The sequence below is a fragment of the Alosa pseudoharengus genome, unplaced genomic scaffold (assembly GCF_046254945.1).
Source record: "Alosa pseudoharengus isolate Yale_2024_CS ecotype anadromous, Long Island Sound unplaced genomic scaffold, YU_APseudo_1.1 YU_APseudo_1.1_scf_3, whole genome shotgun sequence".
In the NCBI taxonomy this organism is placed as follows: domain Eukaryota; kingdom Metazoa; phylum Chordata; class Actinopteri; order Clupeiformes; family Clupeidae; genus Alosa; species Alosa pseudoharengus.
Window position 1 is genome coordinate 2,797,895 of NW_027468718.1, and position 22,203 is coordinate 2,820,097.

The window sequence follows — 22,203 nt, forward strand, 5'->3', positions numbered from 1 at the left end:
AAACAGAATGTAATAATTCAAATTGAGTATGCAAAACAGTAGACACATGTTATATAAAGTTATATACTTTGTCTGTTTCAGAAAGAGAACTCCGACTCTTTCAGATGCTAGAGGAGATAAAAGGCCAAGTCAGACAAAATGCTCTTCTGCTTCACGCAATTTTGAGAAGAGAGAGTGTCACTGAAGTCAGCAGTTCTCCAGATTTTGAGTTTCCTCTACAAAATATTAATGATATAAAAAAAATTGAGCACCGGCTTTCTGACAAGGAAACACGGCGCTCTCTGGTAAGTTCTGTTTATGTTGTGTATGTAAACCTACTCTAGTTATTAGTAGTTCTCATAATCAATAAATATCATAAATAAGCCAATAAATACATGAATAAATAGGAATACATACATAAATAGAATAAATAGTTTTAACTAGTGTTGTTAAAAGGATTGTATGTGAGTGATTCATCCGTTTCTTGGATACCGATAGTTTGATCTTCCTCCTTTACTCTCATTTCAATTCTTTCAATAAACTCAACTGTCTTAGTTATCCTAAATACTTCTTGAACTCAACTCTACTACAGAATCACTAATGCCTTAGGGTCCTAGTAGTGAAGCTTTGGAGGCACCAATTGTGAGCTTTCTTGCTATGCCACTTTTTTTCTGTTATGGGACTGTATGGTAGCCCATAGCACTGTGTAGTGCTTGTAGTTATGTTCCACCTTTTGACAAGCTTAATCATGTATGCACAACCATTTTATTTTATAGGTAAAACATCTCATGAGTTTGGGTGGGACAACAACAAAAGATATAATATACAGGATCATGCGTGAAACAATCAGCAATGATTTAGCGAAAAAGTTTAACTGGATGGGCAGGGGGCAGAAAAGTCCTTTCTCTGTGTTGAACCTGGCAAAGGTCATCATAGGTAGGCCTACAGCTCTTTTACAATTTCATTCAATGTTTATTCTACACACATTCTGATTGGTAGCCTGCTGTACACATCCAGTATATTATGTACCCTACACAACAAAACTTCACGTCATGTTCTAAATCAGTGGTTTTTAAACTGATTTTAAGAGTAAAATATTATCCTTCACTCTCCATTCAATTCCCCCAAATTCCCCACGCAGATGCTGCCAAAAAACAAGGGACCACCTTAATGGAGGCAGAAGAAAAGATAAAAACATGGCTGAAATACAGCGGTGACCGAAATGGAGGAAGAAAAAGGAGATCAGAAAAGGGTACAGATTTCAACAACCATTCAAAAAATATTTGTAATTGCCTGTATGTCTGTATTGCTGACTTTTATCATCACAGTTGTGAAATAGTAAGTAGTTAACTTGAATTCCTTTCCTCAATTTAGAGAGGCAGACGCATCCCCCATCACATCTTCCATCAGACATCAGCAGTGAATCCGAGGTGTCTGAAATATCTGACATTGTAAGTTTTTTAGTCATTGGTGCATAGTCCTAAGTTGTTTTACCTTTTTGTCTCATCTTTTTATCTAATGCTCGAAATGAATAACTTCAAGCACTTGGAAATAAGTGACCTGAAGGCATTAACATAATTTGTACATAATTAAGAGAATGTTATAAAATAGGCCTCCATAAATTGTACATTGGCACCAGTTAATAAGATGATTGCTTGATTACACTTGGGAGTCAACATTATTAATATTACACATTTCGTAATCTCTTGTTAGACAAATTATCTGTATAATCTTCCTAATGCAGTGAAGTCTTGTTTGAGCAAGCAAAACAAAATAATTTCAAAAAGTAACTAAAAGTAATTTCTGTTATTTTATAGGAGCAGAACTGATTGATGACCCATCAACGCTTGAGGATCTCACCACATAAATGTTTATTATTAAATCAATATGTATTATTAAATGTATTTATTTTAACCCTTAATCTCGTGTTGGTATTATATCACTATTAAGATTACAAGTTCAGGGCTGATTGGTAAAATCATTGTGATCAAGTAAGTAATATCTGTACTAACCATAAAGTGGCCAAAATATCAAGATGAGTGTTCTGCTGAAATAAGCAGTCATCTTAAGGTTAGAACGTTGACATAGTGTTGGTAAGGTGTAATTTTTGGGGTATGTATGCTATTTAAGTTGGCATATGGTTGAGTTGGGGTTGGCAAAAGGTTGGCCCAACGTTAGAAAGGTAGGTTTCGGGTTGGCATAGCGTTGGTAAGGTGTATTTTGGGTTGGCTGGGTAGGCTTTTTAAGTTGGCATATGGTTGGGTTAGGGTTGGCCAAAGGTCTGCTGATGGTCTAATTAAATGGTTGGGCCAACATTGGGCCACCGGACAAAATTACGTTGGGCCACCGTCAGCAGCCAACGTTGGGCCAACACAACCACTGACCTTGGGCCAACGTCAGAATGCTACCTGGGTAGCCTACTAGACTGTTCTCATGTTGCAGCGCCATAGATATATACACTAGATGTCGCCTTGACTACTGCTGTTCATTGGAACGAATGCGTCAATCGAGACGCCATCTTGCCTCAGTGATCCACTCCTCTATAATGCATTAGCGTCAATCTGGGCAAAGATCTAGCGAAAATAAAATCACCATAAATCGTCAAAATCTCAAGCAATTATCTAGTTTTTTGGGTTGTTCCAACTGACAGGCATGTATTTATGGTTGAGTCTAGAGAAAACTAAGCTTAAGACGATAATAAAGATACATTTTACCCGTCTAGCCCCATAGACTCCCATTCATTCTGCACTAGCTAGCGGCGGCCCCTAGAGGAACAATGAGTAAACTGCAACCAGGTTCGATACAATGAAAGTAAACAGGCTCTTCGTAGACAGGCTCTGGTTGAGGCCACATACCCCTCGTCTCGTTTACTCATGTAAGTTGTAATCTCACCAGAAGTTGCTGTAGATCTGTAGAACATTTACCTCTGCTACTACATAGGCTACGCCAGTCGTTACTTTTATAATCATGGGTCACGTGCCATGGGCAAACGAGATAGCTGAATTCATAAATGACAAAGCCATGAGAAAGGTGATTTTCTTACGTTTCAACAACAAAGAAGCCGATCTGCCATCATTGTGAGAAGTTCCCAAATTTGTCGCTAATCGCTAAAAAGGTTTTCTATCGCTGGGGATGGCCAAACGTCGCTAAATAGGTAACGCTGACAATACAGGAGAACTAGTTTAGCGCTTTAGATCCCTGTACCATGATGGCGGCGGTGTTGACGCATGCTGAGAAGCAGAAGGCGACATCTAGTGTATATATCTATGTTGCAGCGCTTTACTTATATGAAGTAGCATTAATCAATATGATTATTGCAGAGGGGGATAAATGTTGAAAATGGTGATGAAAATAATTAAGCAGAGGGGAGGATATCAAGACTAGAGGGGGGGAAATCCCCTACAAATCGCACCCTGCAGCTAATAACCCCCCAGTTACCACTGCTAAACTAACCAGCTAATAACCCCCCAGTTACCGTTGCTAAACTAACCAGCTAATAACCCCCCAGTTACCACTGCTAAACTAACCAGCTAATAACCCCCCAGTTACCGTTGCTAAACTAACCAGCCTGCTAACTGTTTTACAGTGTATGCTATCACTTGCCAGCCTGCTAACTGTTTCATAGGGGTCATCCCTATGTTCCCCGGGTCCTATGTTCCCCGCTACCGGGGAACATAGGACCCTTTTTTGAAAAAAGGGTCCTATGTTCCCCGCTGCTTCCAAGTAGACTGCAGCAGCACGGCAAGGCGCGGGTTGGTAAAGTGCTGTCGCGCGTGTTTGAGCTCCGAGTCGCCTCTTCTTGGAGGAAGAGCGCATGTTTAAATCTGCAAGCACGTTCACTAATGAACATTTCTTGACGAAGCTGGCCTATCTTAGCGATATATTTGATATATCTTAGCGATACATTTGAGTTAAATGTCCAGTTACAAGGCAAAGACAAGCACCTCACCTAGCAAATAAGATTACTGCATTCACCAAAAAAACTTGAGTAGGACAGGCGCCTCGATCGCGACAGTATTATGCCTTTGAGATTTCTGAGCGAAATCGCTGAAACGTCTGATTGGGAGGCACTCTTGTGATCCCATGTATTAAACAGTAGGCCTACATCACATCCCTGCAAAGTTTATTTCAAAAATATTTCCCAACCAGCAGGGCTCAGTATGACTGGATTATGGATCCATTTAATGCAGCATGTTGGCATTTCATTGAATATATTGTACAATGCTGTATAATGGCCAATGCTTCCTAATATGTTGCTGGAAAACAGAAATATGTGAACCACTGATCTAGTTTGTTAACTACCACAGTCACGAGTTAGGTCGCGATAGTCTGTCATTTTTAAAAAGTGGGTCCCCAGAAAAAAAGTTTGAGAAACACTGTTAAATCTAGTCATTGTCTTTGCACTTGGCATGTCATTGTTGATTCTTACTGTACAAGAGGTAAGGGAGGTGATCTATAGCCTTTGGTTGAGCTGTCGGAAGAATGGGATTAATTTTAATGGAACAAAGAGATATCAAACTATACTGGGCTGTAGACCCAAAGGGACATTTTTGGATTATTGACGAGTCAGACCAAAGGGGCTTCGGAGCAACGCGCAGTCCCCCCTGCAGCGTGCCAGCGAACGGAAAAATGAACAAAACAAACCAATTAAATATCAACTTAAAAAGGCATGTAGTTGTAGCGCGTTTCTTCTGTGAGAGGTGCAGCTCGTGTACGTTGCTGTCCTCAATTTAGTGCTGAAGCGGACAATGCAAAGTTGCCTAAAATGTTAACTTTGAACTCGTTATATTCAGTAAAGAAGCACAAGTAAAACCATTGTAGGCCTATGTTATAAAAAATGTTCTTCATCTATTCTTTTACTCCGCTATACTCAACGTGGAAGTTAGGAAAATCGCCCTTCTGGCTTGTGTCAATATTGCACCGTGCGCGTATGTGTGGTCTACCTGGTGTGCTACGGCAAGCCACATTGATAGAAAAATACACTTTGCTACCGTTTGTGCACGAAATGTGCACTCGCAAGCATATCTCATGCAATTTCCGTGGTCAGATACAAGGCGGGGAACATAGGACCCTTTTCCACAAAAAGGGTCCTATGTTCCCCGGTCCCATACAAATAGCGGGGAACATAGGACCCGGGGAACATAGGTACGCTCCCGTTTCATAGTGTGGACAGGGGCAGAGCTAATGGTTCACTATGGGGGGGAAATAGTCCCCGTAGGCTAACTTCCAGCAACAAGGTTGAGCTGCAGCAAAGGAATTGGTTAGTGACTGGATTATTACGCCTGAATGAGAGTATAGTTCCATGTTCGCTTTGGCTAAAAATGCGTCAGCCAAATGTAATGTAATGTCAAATCAGCCAAGAAAATTGCCTCGTTCATATTCCGTTGGTCATATTACACTTTCTAACTTGAGAGGAGACAAGTTTTAAATAGGAAAATTACAGGAAATCTTAGTCACTTTTAAACGTGATGCTAGCAGGCGAGATGCTAATGGTCTAATCCGATTCAATGATCTATGCTAGGCTGGAGCTGAAAGTGGTATCACCAGACTTAGAAAACGGCTGGATGAACTAGAGGAAGGTAAAAATCAAATGTTTAACTCAAGGGGAGGTGGAAAATGAGTGTAATTCCCCAAATGGTGGAATATCCCTTTGAGTTAGCTCGTAGCGCTAACTAGCTGTACAACGTTTGCTAGCTAGCTAGTTAATTAATGTCAGGTATATATGTATAACTGTATAAATGCTAATATGAGGTGGTTTGTCGCCAAGCTGAACTAGTGAGCTTCTTTTTAAACAGAACCGCGTGTTTCCAGTGTTTACAGTGGCAACCGGGTGATAAGCGGGATAACGGCCTTCGAGGTGTGTCCAGTTATACGGAATTAATGGACTCGGGCAGAGGCAACTTTAGCAGGGACAGTTAGCTTGTTTACAGTTGATTCCATTGTTGGGAAGCCTGCAACCAAAGATTCTAGAGCGCTGCAACCGTCGTCCTACTATGGTTGTTATAGTTACCATTCATAAGCATTGATATGGAACGGTGTCCTGTTATTCAGAATTAAAGGCCACCCGCCAGCCAATCAGAAAAGAGTATTTCTTCACTCTGGGTGATAAGTAAGGGATAACGGCCGCCGAGGTCTCCTGTTATACGGAATTAATGGACGAGGGCGAGGGGCAAAAAACTCCCCGACGCGCAGCGGAGTTGCCTCCGCCTGAGTCCATTAATTCCGTATAAGTGGACACACCTCGAAGGCCATTATCCCGCTTATCACCCGGTTGCCACTGTAAACACTGGAAACACGCGGTTCTGTTTAAAAAGAAGCTCACTAGTTCGCCACTAATCTCCCCTAATGATTTAGGGCGGGTTGCACCAACGTGGTTTAAATTAATCCTAGTTTAGGCCTAAACTAGGTTTAGTAAATCTAGGTTTAAATAGGGTTTTATTTAACCAGAGACTCTGGATTAATAAAACCAGTTTAAACAAAGATTAACATAAGATTAATTTATATTCATTGTCCACCATGATGGATTCTGACAAGATGTAAACAAATCACAATGTTAAATGACACCAAATGATAGCCTATCTGTAAACCATAGATTTTTTAATAGCCTATTAGCTACTTTTTAAACAACGTCTCGCGGGTGTTCATTGTATCAATAAAGTTACTATTACTAGCAACGCTCTATAATCTTTGGTTACTGTAATGTTAACTGTAGCCATAGCCTACCACACGATATAGCCTACACTATGTGACGACAGAGAGAATCAAATTTTTCCACTTTTGAAAAAAAATTGCTTGTTGAACACATGGAAGAGTTTGGGGCAGTGATAGAAAACAAAAATACGGACAGCGCGACCACAGAGAAGGAGCAGGCCTGGTGGAGTTAGCCGAAAAGTTTAATGGATCAGCTGGCGTTAAGGAGGCAAGGGACAGGACACAACTGAAAGGTTGCTGGAAGAACCTAAAGATGAAGGCTAAAACTGATGCGACAGACGGGAGAGGTTTCAGACGGGCGGAGGATCACGAAAAGTGACGACTGACCTGCTGTCAACTAAAATAACTGAAATGATCCCGCAGCAGCTCCCCTCCCCAACCCTTACGATGATGACGGCGCACTGGACAAAACAACAGACTTAGGTAAGTTGCTAACGTTATATGTAACGTAACGTTACACCACACATAAAATATTTTGTTCTTATTAATTGTCTGAAAACGAAACACCGGTCTTTCAATACGACAATAGTTCATTTGTTACCACAGGTTAAGTTTATCAGCAAGAAAGTATGTGTTGTTGTTAATTTGTTGTTTGGCTATAATGTCTAAACTTAACGTTAACATTATGCTAGGCCATATACGAACATGCTAGCCCATTCATATTTCCTTGGCCATAGCTGATATGCTTACTGTCGCAGCATATGTCTCTACAGACATGAGCTAGGCTCTGATTTGAGCATTGTAGTTACTAGTTAGGTAGATCTTCATGTGAATCCACTAGGGGTGGGCGATATGGACAAAAAATAATATCTCGATATTTTTTGTGATTTTGACGATAACGATAATTAGTCGATATCCTTAAAAGAAAATGTTTTTGTTAAAGTCTGAGTTACTTTACAGCTCATTAATTATGAATAGCATCATTACAATAATAACCAATAACCTAACCTGTGACTTTTTAACCAAATCAACCAATGCATTGTCACTCTAGATCAGTCATTCCCAAACTGTGGTCCGCGGACCACTAGTGGTCCGTGAGGGTACTGCAGGTGGTCCGTGGAAAAGCAAAATAAAATATTAAATAATATATTTTTTAAACCTTTATTTTACCAGTAAATGCTAACATATATTCTAAGAATACGTATATTCATATCAAATTTAAATGTAAATTAAATAGTAAAGTTATTGTGTGATTATTGTGTGACTAAAAGGCTAGTGGCACTAGGCTGTGACGTTCAAGTGCAGTGCCGCTAAGCGCTAACGGTTAGAAGAACTGGTTAGAACCACAACATGGATCGGTGGATGGCAACAGGTTCTCTGAATAGAAAAGAGGCAGATGTTAACTCTAGTTCTACTAATAATGAGGAGATTGACAGTGAGTCGAGCCAGATTCCTCATAAAGGTACAAAAAAAGGAGGGTGAAAAGAAAACTTATTCTCTTTCTCTGTCGCTCTCTCCCCCTTCTCTATCTCTCTCTTGCTCTCAGACAGACAGATGTTCTTATTACTGTAACGTTATACATTTAATAATATATTGTTAAGAAAATACGTTGTTGAAATGAACTTGATTATGCCATCGGGCGCTTGAGTAAATAAATAAATTAAATACGTGGCAGCCGTTGTGTGCAGTAAACTTTCTTTTAACAAGCCTGTTGTATCCGCCCTTTTACGAGTAGCCTATGCGTCAATTAATATTAATTTCTATACAAACCAAGACAGCGGATTCCTAAAGAAACGCAAACACCCACCCCATAAGTGTATTTAAATTAGCTATGTACAGTGACTCGAAGAGTCAAAACCGCTTGGAGCTCCAGTGGAATATTTTATTTCATGACAAGAATTCAAACACGGTTTGAGCACGGTTCCAATTTCTTGGGCAGTAAAAGCTCACGCTAAGAACCAACCCAGATTTTGTTTAAATCTACACACTTCATATTATGGCTACTGAAAATGTAAGGTTAATTTATCAAATGCTATTTTGTATTAAAGTATTTGAAGTATTAAAAAACTTTTTTTTTTTAGACATATTGGTGCTTTTACGATAGCCTACTGATGTGATGCCCAGTTATAGGCCTAGTTTTAGTGCTAGTAGGCCTATTAAGAGGTGCAGATTAATTCAGGTAGGGCTGTGTATAGACATTTTATTAAGGGTATTATGAGGTGGTCCGCGAAAATTCTTCATTACAAATAGTGGTCCACACTCACAAAAAGTTTGAAAACCCCTCCTCTAGATGACACATTTCCAATTCTGCCCCCACTTGTGTGTGTGGCAATGACATGGCTACATTAGAGAAGATGAATAGGCCTAACAGTTTCCCAAGAGAAAGTCTGAAGCTGAAGTTCCTTTCAAACCTTTACGTAGGATTCACTGTAAAACTAAGAGCAGACCAACAGAGTAGCCTACATCTCAGTTATTTCCTTATATGTTTTGTTTTAGAGCAATCACGTAGGTTAGCATTCCAAGTTACAGAATAGAAACTAATGCGTTAGCTTATGGCTAATGTATATGAGAAATCCCATAGAGATGCTAACGGTTAGCATAATCGGTAAACGTAGATATTTAGAGCGAACTTCAGTCCATTTACAAAAGAGTTACTTGAGAATAGTTATTTGGTTACAACTGACTATTAAAATACTCAAAGGCTAATGTTTTCTCTCCATATAATACCGTGTAGGACAAAACGTGACTGTCTTATCAATGCTACTTGAACAGAAGTAGCTGCATAAAATCCCAAGTAGGCTACTCTTGCTGCACAAAATAAACATTAGGCGTGTGTGGGACAACGTTCTGACCCACTAGTGATCACGTGACACTTGCTCTGCTGCACTTCTCCCGCATAGCCTAGCTCCTGGGAATATATGAGTCTTCAGTGCGTGATTTCGAGTGTTTTTTCCCCATAAGTAATTTAGATAATGTCAATTTGCACATCGTTAAAACAACAATCACGATATTATCGCAGACGATATCGCCCACCCCTAGAATCCACTTGATCCACCCATGTAGAGTAGAGGACTAACGTCAGTATGGTTGTTGTCCTGCAGTCAGTGAAGGATAACGGAGCAACAATACCCTCTGTTACACCTCCTGAGAAGCACACCAAGATGATCTCTGCCCACCATGAAGTGATTGAACTTAAGAAGGAGCAGTGTCTTCTGGACATTGAAAATGCAAAGTTTTAACTCTGCAGAAACAACAATTAGAGATGAGCCAGCCAACTCAGGACACCCTTGATGCTCTACTACATGGAATGATGTAGGCATATCAAATATTTGTTAAAGGTTTGTTTATTGTTGTTTCATTAATATATTGTTTAATAAATATTACATTGCAAGATGGAAGTCCCATCAGTTCCTCCCTGTATGGATGACAAAATATTTAGCCTATATTAGTTGGATCATAACTTAAACTGTAAACAATATAAGGAAGGCTCTGGAATAGCTGATTTACCTTGATTAGGCTACAAAGTGGGTTTCAATCAGTGTTCTCCTCACAGCACTTCCATTGACTTTTGCAGCATTTTGTAGGCCTGCTTGCACATCTTCAACCTCCTCATCCTCACGGCGGTCCTCATTCTCCTCTGGCAGCTCATCATCTTTTTCCAAGATTGTATAGCACTAGCCTGGCTAACGTCAGACCTAATCTCATTGAGATGGGGTCTGGGAACTAGACATTCATTTTCTCGTATTTGAAACGTGGTTTACGAATGCCCAGAGCCGTTTATTAGGCGCTACGAATGTCTATCAAATGCGTTTGTACGTAGCTCATTGTCTTGTAGCTCAGTCTTGCTGCCCTCCCTCCGTTCAGTGATTGGTTCCTCCGTTGAGGTGAAAACGAAGTCCATAGAATCCAAGCTGCCTAGCAGCGTGAATAAAATTGTGCGCGTAAGGCAGCATGGGAAAACCCAGGCTAGTATAGCACAGCCACAGCAACTATTATTGTCAGAGTAGTGTCCAGTTTAGTGCGCAGCCCGAATTTTAAACACGGAAACCTCCAGTGTTGCCAACTTACCCACACAGCAAAAGGACTCCGCGGCGGATCCGCCGCGGATGTATGACGGCCTCCGGAACGGACCCGCAAAACGGACCCGTATCGGAGTCCAGATGCTCTCAGGAACGGATCCGCTACGAAGGCGGATCGCGGACCCGCCGTGGCTCCGCGCTGATTCCGCCCCGCATCCGCGATTAAAACCTTACCTCCGCGGCGGGTCCGTTTGGGACCCGCAAATCCGCCGCGGACCCGCAACGGACTCATAAAGGCTCATCTGGCCCGGGTCCGTTTCGGACCCGTTTATCTCATTTTCAAAATTCCTTCTGTTCTTGCTGTAGGATTAAATAGGATAAACTATAGGATAAAAGTAAAACTATCACTAGGCCTAGCCTAGGCTACTACAGCAAGATAGGCCTACGATTAGCATCACCTCGTATTTTTAACTTAACAATACTGTCAATAAACCTAACAGAAAAGGTTTAAGTCAAGACATCAATTTACTGTACAAACGTGATCACTACTCAATGGAAATATAAAATGGACATTTATGGAAAGTTACAGGTTATAAGCTATTCTGTTTTTGTTAAGTAGCCTACGTTGCCTAGGCTACTCTACATGAATTTTGAGGTCAAAACCTAATTTAGTGCTTTATCAGCCTAGGTCAGTGCAGACATGAAATACTTTATCTAATAGGCTACAACTTCAATGAAATGCTGTGCTATGCACATCTAAAATATCAGAAAATGAATAATTGGTGAATGACAAGAAGTTCAATAAAAAGATTGTTTAATGCTTATTTCTCCTATTACTCCATTTGTGTGGATGGAGGCGGAACACGTCTCCTCGTTGCCCGATCCACCGCCAGTTGAAACACCTAATTGCGTGCTTGGTGACCTCAGCGTCCGTGGCTGACCGTGGCTGACCGTGTCACCATGTTTTTCCTCACAGCACCTGTAATCAAACAGACAGATATGTTTATGTTTATGGTATGTAGCATCCAAAGCCAAGTATGCTTACACAATACAATATATGAGATAGGTATTAAGGAGATTAAATTTAAAAAGAAACATGACTTACAAAGCTCCTCTGTTCGCTGCACGTTGAGGGCTGGTGTGGGGGTGGAGGGAGTTGAGGAGGGACTGCCATTCCTGGCCCATAGTGAGGTGGGCAGGTGTGCGAGAGGGGGAAAAAATGTATTAAATGGTAGTCATCATTGATAATACACATGGGGCCTTTCTATTCACTAATATTTCAGAGATCAGTCCCTACCTTGAGTAACTCTCCGTATGTTAAATGCGGGTGCAGGTGAAGGGAGTTGAGGTGGTGAAGAGTGTTGCGGTCCTGCCCCATGGTGAGGTGCTAAGGGAGAGAAATGGTTGTGATCTGTTAACCATGGTAGGCTGAGAGCTACAGGGCCAAACAATGGCAAACAAAAACAAATCTCTGGTCATACTGGACATGAATTTGTATGTTTCAACATTTTGGTATGCACTATCTATATCAACTCCATGAATGGATTTACATTGAAATCAATGTGTTTCAATACAATCTGATAATAATGAATGAACTTTTCAGGCAATATTGCATGAATGCAGATGTTTTAACTGACAACATATTTGGCTGAGATTTATGTAATGTATGAAGTATGCAGAAAATCTGAGATGGTAATGCAGATGCAATCTGTTGATTTGAAATAGAGTGACTACTGCTGTGTTAATATAGATGGGGCCACTGTATTCAATTTTATTTCAGAGATCAGTCTTTACCTTAACAGTTTTCTCCAGGTTGAGGGGTAGTGACTCTGCTGCCTGGCACTCGGCAAGATGGTGGAGCTGGAGGAATACATACAAGGAGAGGGGAATGTCTTTAGCACTAAGAATGTTAACCATATCTCTAATATTAATATTATGATTTAGTTATTTCAATGTTAAGAGATTATTACTTACTTTCCCAGTGCAATTAGCTTAGGTTTGAGGCTTCAACTGATATACCAGGCGAGTTGGAAGGTACCTCAGAGATGCAAAGTCACCATTTACTGGCTCTTCTTCACTCTCATCAGAGTCCCCGAAACGATGGCTGTTAAATAACCATATCATTATGGTTATTGCAATCCCAAAATTTCCAAATATACATATAGTACAAGCATCTCTGGTCTATTTTGGAATGCTACGGGAATGTGTTCATTACATTTTAACAACCCAGAAAGTATCTTCATCAAGCGAACCCAACAGAGGCAATCGTAACGTTAGATGGTAGAATCCAGCCGATAAAAGTTGACGCTGCAGAACAAACAAAATAGAAGATGGGGACCAAGTTCCATACAGTTAAATTACGTTAGCATAATAAATCACAAACAGACGTCAATACCCATTAGTTGTCTGAACCGACTTAAACAGTGATTAAAATGCCGAGGCTTTCATTACAAAGATGGCAGAAGGACACTAAAGTTACGTATGAGACCAAACTTGGCAAAATGCAAACGTTAATGCACAGCTAGCTAGAAGCTAGGGCTAAACCATTATCAGTGAGTCAACATGCTAAAGTTGTAGCAGGTAGCTTTCATAGCAGACGAGTGCTTCACTGACTTCATTGACTGAAATACCAGTGCCAATGTATCAGCTTAATCAAGGATTGCATCGCAAACGTGATCTCAAACATATATATGTATAATAGACATTAGCAATAACTTATGCAATTGCGCCTAGCAGCATGCTAGCTAGCAGCTGTATGCCGCTAGCATAGTAGCACTATGGACTATGGACAACAGCAACACATTAAAACAGACAAGACCAGACTAACGTTAATTAACAATGTGTGTTTTTTAAATCACACTACCATAACATATTCTGCCGAAATTGCTAACCCATTTTAAATCAAATAGGCTACAGACTCATATGAGCATCACAGCTAACAATAACGTTAACTTAGCCTGTTGCTCAAAATTACAAACGTCTGCACTAACGTTAACGTTAGTCCTAATATCAAACAACGTCATTATAATCAATAAACATGATAAGTAAGTTTTAAGTATAAAACCACAAAGGCCAATGTTTAGCTATTGTGAATGTCGCAATATATTAATAAATATCACTTACTCAAGAGGGTTCAGCGCAACCGTGTCCCAGCAAAGAAAATATCCACTAGTATGACTCTTCTCGGCTCTTGGTGTACAGTCATGTTCAACCGTTACAGTACAGGCGCGTCCGCGCCCGCGGATCCGACATGGGTCCACTCAGGACCCGCTGTTTGACAGTAGAATTTACGGAGCCGCCTGGAGGCGGAGCTGATCCTCTGTGCGGCACCAAAACGAATGCGACAGTCACGCGGGTTTGGCGACTTGAAGGCGGATCCGCCTAGGAGTCTACTGCTGTGTGGGTAGTAGGGGTGTAACGGTTCATGTATTCGTATTGAACCGAAACGGTACGGGCGTCACGGTTCGGTGCATGCATTTACACGGAGAATACACGGTATAAAAATACATAAAACTCGTGTGCGGATTAATTAATGTCATGCGCAATTACTGTTAAGTAGCGAGAGTTACGGGAGTTCTTTAGCGACACCTAACGCTAATCTGTAGCCTCGCCTTAGCTCTGAAGCTCTGATTGGCGCCTATGTTTTTTTTGTCAGGTCGTCGGTCGAGTCCGTCAGTCATTAGCAGCACTAAGGTTAGACCCACAAGAGTTAGAGGATCCGCTGGTCTCTTTAAGATCGCAAGTTTGAGAACTTCAGTTACAGTAACGTTAGTACAGGCGAAAGAGTGGTGGATAAGATGAAACTGTGTGTCGGCGTTGTTCAGCAGTTGTTGGGTATGTGAGTGGAAAAAATGCTACACATATTCGAAGCCATCACCCAGATGATGTAGGCTACCAATCACTGAAACGAGGGGAAAAAACTTCCCCTGCGCTTCAGCAGCCTTTGGATACAAATAGGGCCAAAACCTATGGCTTACATTAAATGATTTCATAATGACAGAAAGCTATGTAAATCGCGTGGTAATTACCTTTATGTTGGGGTAACTTGTAACTTCTCACATGAGGTTCTGGTAGTGTTAAGTGCATAGACAGTAAAATAAAGTGACAACGCTAACCAGGCTAATAAACAAACCATGCTACGGTGAGTTAACGTCAAAGGGCAAAGTCACGTGACTTCTAGTTGTAGTCTGTTTATGAAATGAAAGGAGCCATTTCGTTTTTTAAAAAAAGGCAAAATAGTGTGATATTTTCACAGTTAGTAGGCTAGATTATTACTTTACACACAATAAAAAAAATATTGAGGCAAATTGTAGACCCTTCCATATACAACTAAACACAGATGTTGAAGGTCTTGCTTAAGTGGATTTTTAAAAATCATTTTTCTATGTAATTTGCACTTTCAGAAATAAGAGATGCTGTAGGCCTATTTTCAGTTTTATAGCCGATTGTCTTATTTTGTTTACAAGTTACAGATGGAGTCTGGGTACTTATTGTACTGTTTAGCCTACATCTTACACACTTCAGGCTGTTGCAGATGGCTCAGGGAAGAGACTGTATGACACTAGGTGTTACAGCCTGAGACATGTACAAAAAAAAATGCTTTCTGCATTTTTGTTTTGCTTTTCCCTCCATTGTACCGAACTCGTACCGAACCGTGATGTCCGAACCGAGGTATGAACCGAACCGTGACTTCTGTGTACCGTTACACCCCTAGTGGGTAGCGACTTTGTCGCCATATTTAGCGAGATTTCAGGTCCCCCCAGCGACTTTATTTTTTAAAAGCGACTAGCGACAAATCTAGCGACTTTTTCTGGCGTTCTTGGAGCCTTTTGGAGACTCTGTCGTGATTGCATGTACTGTCCCATTTTACTCTTCTGAGTGAGCAGTGAGTTCTGTGCTGTGTGTGATTGGCCCGCCCCACACAGCAAAAGGACCCCGCGGCGGATCCGCCGCGGATGTATGACGGCATCCGGAACGGACCCGCGAAACGGACCCGTATCGGAGTCCAGATGCTCTCAGGAACGGATCCGCTACGAAGGCGGATCGCGGACCCGCCGTGGCTCCGCGCTGCATCCGCCCCGCATCCGCGATTAAAACCTTACCTCCGCGGCGGGTCCGTTTGGGACCCGTAAATTGATACATACATCCGCCGCGGACCCGCAACAGACTCATAAAGGCTCATCTGGCCCGGGTCCGTTTCGGACCCGTTTATCTCATTTTCAAAATTCCTTCTGTTCTTGCTGTAGGATTAAATAGGATAAACTATAGGATAAAAGTAAAACTATCACTAGGCCTAGCCTAGGCTACTACAGCAAGATAGGCCTACGATTAGCATCGCCTCGTATTTTTAACTTAACAATACTGTCAATAAACCTAACAGAAAAGGTTTAAGTCAAGACATCAATTTACTGTACAAACGTGATCACTACTCAATGGAAATATAAAATGGACATTTATGGAAAGTTACAGGTTATAAGCTATTCTGTTTTTGTTAAGTAGCCTACGTTGCCTAGGCTACTCTACATTAATTTTGAGGTCAAAACCTAATTTAGTGCTTTATCAGCCTAGGTCAGTGCAGACATGAAATATTTTATCTAATAGGCTACAACTTCAATGAAATGCTGCGCTATGCACATCTAAAATATCAGAAAATGAATAACTGGTGAATGACAAGAAGTTAAATAAAAAGATTGTTTAATGCTTATTTCTCCTATTAATCCATTTGTGTGGATGGAGGCGGAACATGTCTCCTCGTTGCCCGATCCACCGCCAGTTGAAACACCTAATTGCGTGCTTGGTGACCTCAACGTCCGTGGCTGACCGTGTCACCATGTTTTTCCTCACAGCACCTGTAATCAAACAGACAGATATGTTTATGTTTATGGTATGTAGCATCCAAAGCCAAGTATGCTTACACAATACAATATATGAGATAGGTATTAAGGAGATTAAATTTAAAAAGAAACATGACTTACAAAGCTCCTCTGTTCGCTGCACGTTGAGGGCTGGTGTGGGGGTGGAGGGAGTTGAGGAGGGACTGCCATTCCTGGCCCATAGTGAGGTGGGCGGTGTGCGAGGGGGAAAAAATGTATTAAATGGTAGTCATCATTGATAATAGACATGGGGCCTTTCTATTCACTAATATTTCAGAGATCAGTCCCTACCTTGAGTAACTCTCCGTATGTTAAATGCGGGTGCAGGTGCAGGGAGTTGAGGTGATCTGTTAACCATGGTAGGCTGAGAGCTACAGGGCCAAACAATGGCAAACAAAAACAAATCTCTGGTCATACTGGACATGAATTTGTATGTTTCAACATTTTGGTATGCACTATCTATATCAACTCCATGGATGGATTAACATTGAAATCAATGTGTTTCAATACAATCTGATAATAATGAATTAACTTTTCAGGCAATATTGCATGAATGCAGATGTTTTAACTGACAAAATATTTGGCTGAGATTTTGAAAGTAATGTATGAAGTATGCAGAAAATCTGAGATGGTAATGCAGATGCAATCTGTTGATTTGAAATAGAGTGACTACTGCTGTGTTAATATAGATGGGGCCACTGTATTCAATTTTATTTCAGAGATCAGTCTTTACCTTAACAGTTTTCTCCAGGTTGAGGGGTAGTGACTCGGCTGCCTGGCACTCGGCAAGATGGTGGAGCTGGAGGAATAGATACAAGGAGAGGGGAATGTCTTTAGCACTAAGAATGTTAACCATATCTCTAATATTAATATAATGATTTAGTTATTTCAATGTTAAGAGATTATTACTTACTTTGCCAGTGCAATTGGCTTGGGCTTGAGGCTTCAACTGATATACCAGGCGAGTTGGAAGGTAGAGATGCAAAGTCACCATTTACTGGCTCTTCACTCTCATCAGAGTCCCCGAAACGATGGCTGTTAAATAACCATATCATTATGGTTATTGCAATCCCAAAATTTCCAAATATACATATAGTACAAGCATCTCTGGTCTATTTTGGAATGCTACGGGAATGTGTTCACATTACATTTTAACAACCCAGAAAGTATCTTCATCAAGCGAACCCAACAGAGGCAATCATAACGTTAGATAAAAGTTGATGCTGCAGAACAAACAAAATAGAAGATGGGGACCAAGTTCCATACAGTTAAGTTACGTTAGCATAATAAATCACAAACAGACGCCAATACCCATTAGTTGTCTGAACCGACTTAAACAGTGATTAAAATGCCGAGGCTTTCATTACAAAGATGGCAGAAGGACACTAAAGTTACGTATGAGACCAAACTTGGCAAAATGCAAACGTTAATGCACAGCTAGCTAGAAGCTAGGGCTAAACCATTATCAGTGAGTCAACATGCTAAAGTTGTAGGTAGCTTTCATAGCAGACGAGTGCTTCACTGACTTCATTGACTGAAATACCAGTGCCAATGTATCAGCTTAATCAAGGATTGCATCGCAAACGTGATCTCAAACATATATATGTATAATAGACATTAGCAATAACTTATGCAATTGCGCTTAGCAGCATGCTAGCTATCGATAGCAGCTGTATGCCGCTAGCATAGTAGCACTATGGACTATGGACAACAGCAACACATTAACAGACAAGACCAGACTAACGTTACATAACAATGTGTGTTTTTTAAATCACACTACCATAACATATTCTGCCGAAATTGCTAACCCATTTTAAATCAAATAGGCTACAGACTCATATGAGCATCACAGCTAACAATAACGTTAACTTAGCCTGTTGCTCAAAATTACAAACGTCTGCACTAATATCAAACAACGTCATTACAATCAATAAACATGATAAGTATAAAACCACAAAGGCCAATGTTTAGCTATTGTGAATGTCGCAATATATTAATAAATATCACTTACTCGAGAGGGTTCAGCGCAACCGTGTCCCAGCAAAGAAAATATCCACTAGTATGACTCTTCTCGGCTCTTGATGTACAGTCATATTCAACCGTTACAGTACAGGCGCGTCCGCGCCCGCGGATCCGACATGGGTCCACTCAGGACCCGCTGTTTGACAGTAGAATTTACGGAGCCGCCTGGAGGCGGAGCTGATCCTCTGTGCGGCACCAAAACGAATGCGACAGTCACGCGGGTTTGGCGACTTGAAGGCGGATCCGCCTAGGAGTCTACTGCTGTGTGGGGCCCCTCCTCCCTCTCTCAGCTGATAGCTCTGCTCAGTGCAGTGTGCTGCTGCGAGACAGTGGGCTGGATTCAGGCTGCTCGAAACACTGCAGGCCGTAGGCTACTGCAAGCGAGCATCACAGACCGGTCTGCTTATCCTGTCCGTCATCTGTCATTCTCCGTTCTGTATTAAATTATGAACGCCTTAACTAACGTGATATCTGACCATTTGCAAACTTGCAAAATAAAAGCAAATAAATCAGATAGCGATTGCGCAGCTCCGGTTCTAGTGATAGGCTGAAAAATAACTGCAAAACGCGTCTCATTCGCAATTGAACGAAGGCTACGCATTAACCGCAATTATAGACGTGTGTTGCTGTTATAGAACACATAGACATAACAACGTCCAAAGAGGGTGTCACAGGTCTGTTTCCCACGGCATGTTCCCACGGCTCTAGAATTCTGTTAGAACTTTGGGCCGTGGAAAATATTATGTGCATTGTGGGACTTTGGGCCGTGGGAAATGTTATGCCGCTTACGTTATATGTTCAGGGATGTAGTAGTAGAATAAGAGGTGGGTAAACTATGAATAAAATAAGAGGTGGGTAAACTATGAATTCTGTGATCACGGTGAAGTGGACTGTGCCATACAGTAGTGGGTTTTTAAAAAAGGCATTCAGAACCATTTGATGATGGTGGAAGTTATTGTCCAATGTTCATAACAATACCAGTGGTAAATGGTTTCTAAAAGTGTTGATGAGTGTACATATTGTGAATGTGGATAATACAGTGTGATTTTTTAAATGTTAAAAGTTGCAGTTGGTGAATAAACTCTTTTGAGACATGGATAAACTATTAAGAGGTGGATAAACCTTATTTCTGAAATTTCAGAGGTGGTTATGTTGTTATGTTTTTACTTTTTACTCACACTAACAGGATGAAGGTATAGTAGTGGCTCCTTTTCCCACACAACTGGAGAGGAGATGCGAGGTCAATTGCCCGTGCTGTTGTGGCATTCCTCGACAAAATTTGTGCGGACTCAAAAAGAACAAATGAATAGGAATAGGGACGGACAATGCCTCGGTTATGACCAGTGTCCACAATGGTGTCCATAAGGTGCTGCAGGAAGAACATGGCCTCAAAGACCTGATACTTGTCCGCTGCGTGTGCCACTCCTTACAGCTAGCAGTGACTCATGCATCAAATGACACCCTCCCTCGTAGTGTGGAGTACTTAGTGCGGGAGACTTATAACTGGTTCTCGGTTTCCCCCAAGCGCAAGGAGGCCTACAAGGCCATATATGAGACAATGAACTGTGGAGAGAAACCCCTCCAGATCACAAAGGTCTGTGCCACACGTTGGTTGTCCATTGAACCTGCTGTTCGTCGTATTTTGGACCAGTGGGAGGAGCTCAAGCTGCATTTTGCAGTGACAAAGTCAAGTGAACACTGTTACATGGCTGAGGTCTTGCACAACATGTATAGTGACCCCCAAAACATTCTTTACCTGACTTTTTTACAGTCAATCCTAGGTGAGGTCCAGCTGGCCATCAAAGCTTTTGAGGGTGACCAGGTAGATCTGCTTAAGCTACTTGACAGCTTGATCAAGTCTGTGAGCAGCAGGGTGCTGAACCCACTGGCAAATATTGATGTATCCATCAATTGGCCCTTTGAGTACATCAATCCAAAACCATACCTTGGTTACCTTTTTGAGAGTAAGGCAGCTGAGCTCCACCTTGAGGATGACAACAATATTCGAAAGCGGTGTGTGGCCTTTGCTGTCTCCCTCACTAATGAGCTGAGGGCAAGATTACCGGACAACATTGAAGCACTGCAGTACATGTCAGTCTTGAATGTAGAGAAAACTCTACAGCACAATAAGAGCCCCGCAGAAATGGAAAAGATAGCTATGGTGTTTGGCTTCTCATCTGTGGAGATAGACAGGATTGTCCAGCAATGGCTTACCATTCATCTTAATAAATGGAATGCGGTCAAAAACACCCTGGGCTTCTGGAGCGAGATATGGGCATTTAGGGATGCAGCTGGTGTCAACCCATTTAAAGAACTGGCCATGGCTGCTGTGTCTGTGTTGTCTTTGCCACATTCAAATGCTGAGGTCGAAAGACAATTCAGTCAGATGAGTGTGGTAAAAACCAAACTTCGTAATCGGATGTCCTTGCAGACCCTTAACTCCATCTTGTACATCCGTTATGGCCTGAAGCTGTCTGGTGAGGCTTGCTATGAACACCAGCTACCTGATAATGTTTTACAGCTTTTTGGCACATCAGCTGCTTACTCTTTCAAGTCAGGTCCCTCAGCTGCTGAACCTGCCATAGAGGGTGAAAATGGGGATGACCTACTCTTTGTTTAGTGTGTGTGTGTTGGGAGCAGAGGAGTTCTGAATAGTTCATTGGAGGCCTAGTTGTAAATCAATACATTTAGAAATGTTCATAAAAGTGGGTTAAAAACCAATAAAAAAGAAAAATACAAAAAATCATTACAAAAAACACAAAACCATAAAAAAAAGTAACTCTGCAAGCGTGTCTTTTAATTCACGTCTGCCGGTCCCAAGCCCGGGTAAAGGAGGAGGGTTAAATTCGTCATTACGTCATTTAGCGACTTCTGGCGACTTTTAGGACAGCCTTTAGCTACCTTTCTCACTGAGGAGTTGGCAACACTGAGTTCCTCTCAGCATGAGTTTGAGGGTTCAAAAGTGGAGTCATTAGGTATGAGCAGCATGCATAGCCGCTGTCACCCACTAGATATCCACCTATCTCCCCTCCCTCCAGTACTGCACAGAGATGGCTGTTGTCAAAAATCCGACTGTCGTGTGTAGATCCTGGCCATCTTGCAACAATGTTTGTAATCTGTGCCTGGTCATCACACACAACTTGGACATTAATGGAGAAAAAGCCTTTACGATTACGGAAAAGTTCCCCATTCTCACCACCTGGGTTAGATATTAAAATGTGTGTGCAGTCAATTTGGTTATGACCATAACCTAGGCTACTAACAGGAGCCAGAGCCCGTTTACGGAGAGCCGGATCACTCCCTATTAACTCCATTGTACCTGCAATCTGTTGCAGTTCCGCTAGGGGCGATCACGAATAAGTGAAAAAACAATGGGGGTCTATGAAGCTAGACGGCTAAATTTGTCTCTTTCACCTGGTTGTAGTTGAGAAATCGAAGATTTGATTGTAGTTTCTGCAAGCTCAATATGGATTATACTGTGTAGGTCAAAAGTTGAATGAACGAGTAGTCACGTCCTTTCGATTTCTTACAGGTTGGGTCGTTGTTGCCCACAACACACTAGCTTTCTGCTAATGAATGACGTCATTGACACATTTGAAAGGCTTTTTAGAACAAATAAGTGACTCAAAAAATATAATACTCAGCGGTGTGTATTTTCT

The 22,203-nt window shown here is 41.4% G+C and overlaps 3 long non-coding RNA genes across 4 annotated transcripts; all 3 read right to left on the reverse strand.

The window, feature by feature from the left end:
* Positions 1–11,595: 11,595 nt before the first annotated feature.
* On the reverse strand, positions 11,596–11,986 carry LOC143100038 (uncharacterized). The gene is made up of 3 exons (XR_012981807.1): positions 11,947–11,986; positions 11,755–11,825; positions 11,596–11,628 (listed from the first exon to the last, which is right to left on the reverse strand). It is a non-coding gene; the product is annotated as an uncharacterized LOC143100038 (long non-coding RNA).
* LOC143100037 (uncharacterized) lies at positions 11,977–14,043 on the reverse strand. Of its 2 annotated transcripts, none has more exons than XR_012981805.1 (5): positions 13,773–14,043; positions 12,865–12,956; positions 12,669–12,753; positions 12,444–12,509; positions 11,977–12,036 (listed from the first exon to the last, which is right to left on the reverse strand). It is a non-coding gene; the product is annotated as an uncharacterized LOC143100037 (long non-coding RNA). The 2 variants fall into 2 exon arrangements; XR_012981806.1 differs by lacking the exon at positions 13,773–14,043 and adding an exon at positions 13,513–13,766.
* A 2,283-nt stretch (positions 14,044–16,326) lies between these two features.
* Positions 16,327–17,521, reverse strand: LOC143100036 (uncharacterized). Its single transcript, XR_012981804.1, has 5 exons — positions 17,436–17,521; positions 17,256–17,321; positions 16,814–16,893; positions 16,625–16,695; positions 16,327–16,498 (listed from the first exon to the last, which is right to left on the reverse strand). It is a non-coding gene; the product is annotated as an uncharacterized LOC143100036 (long non-coding RNA).
* Positions 17,522–22,203: the final 4,682 nt, after the last annotated feature.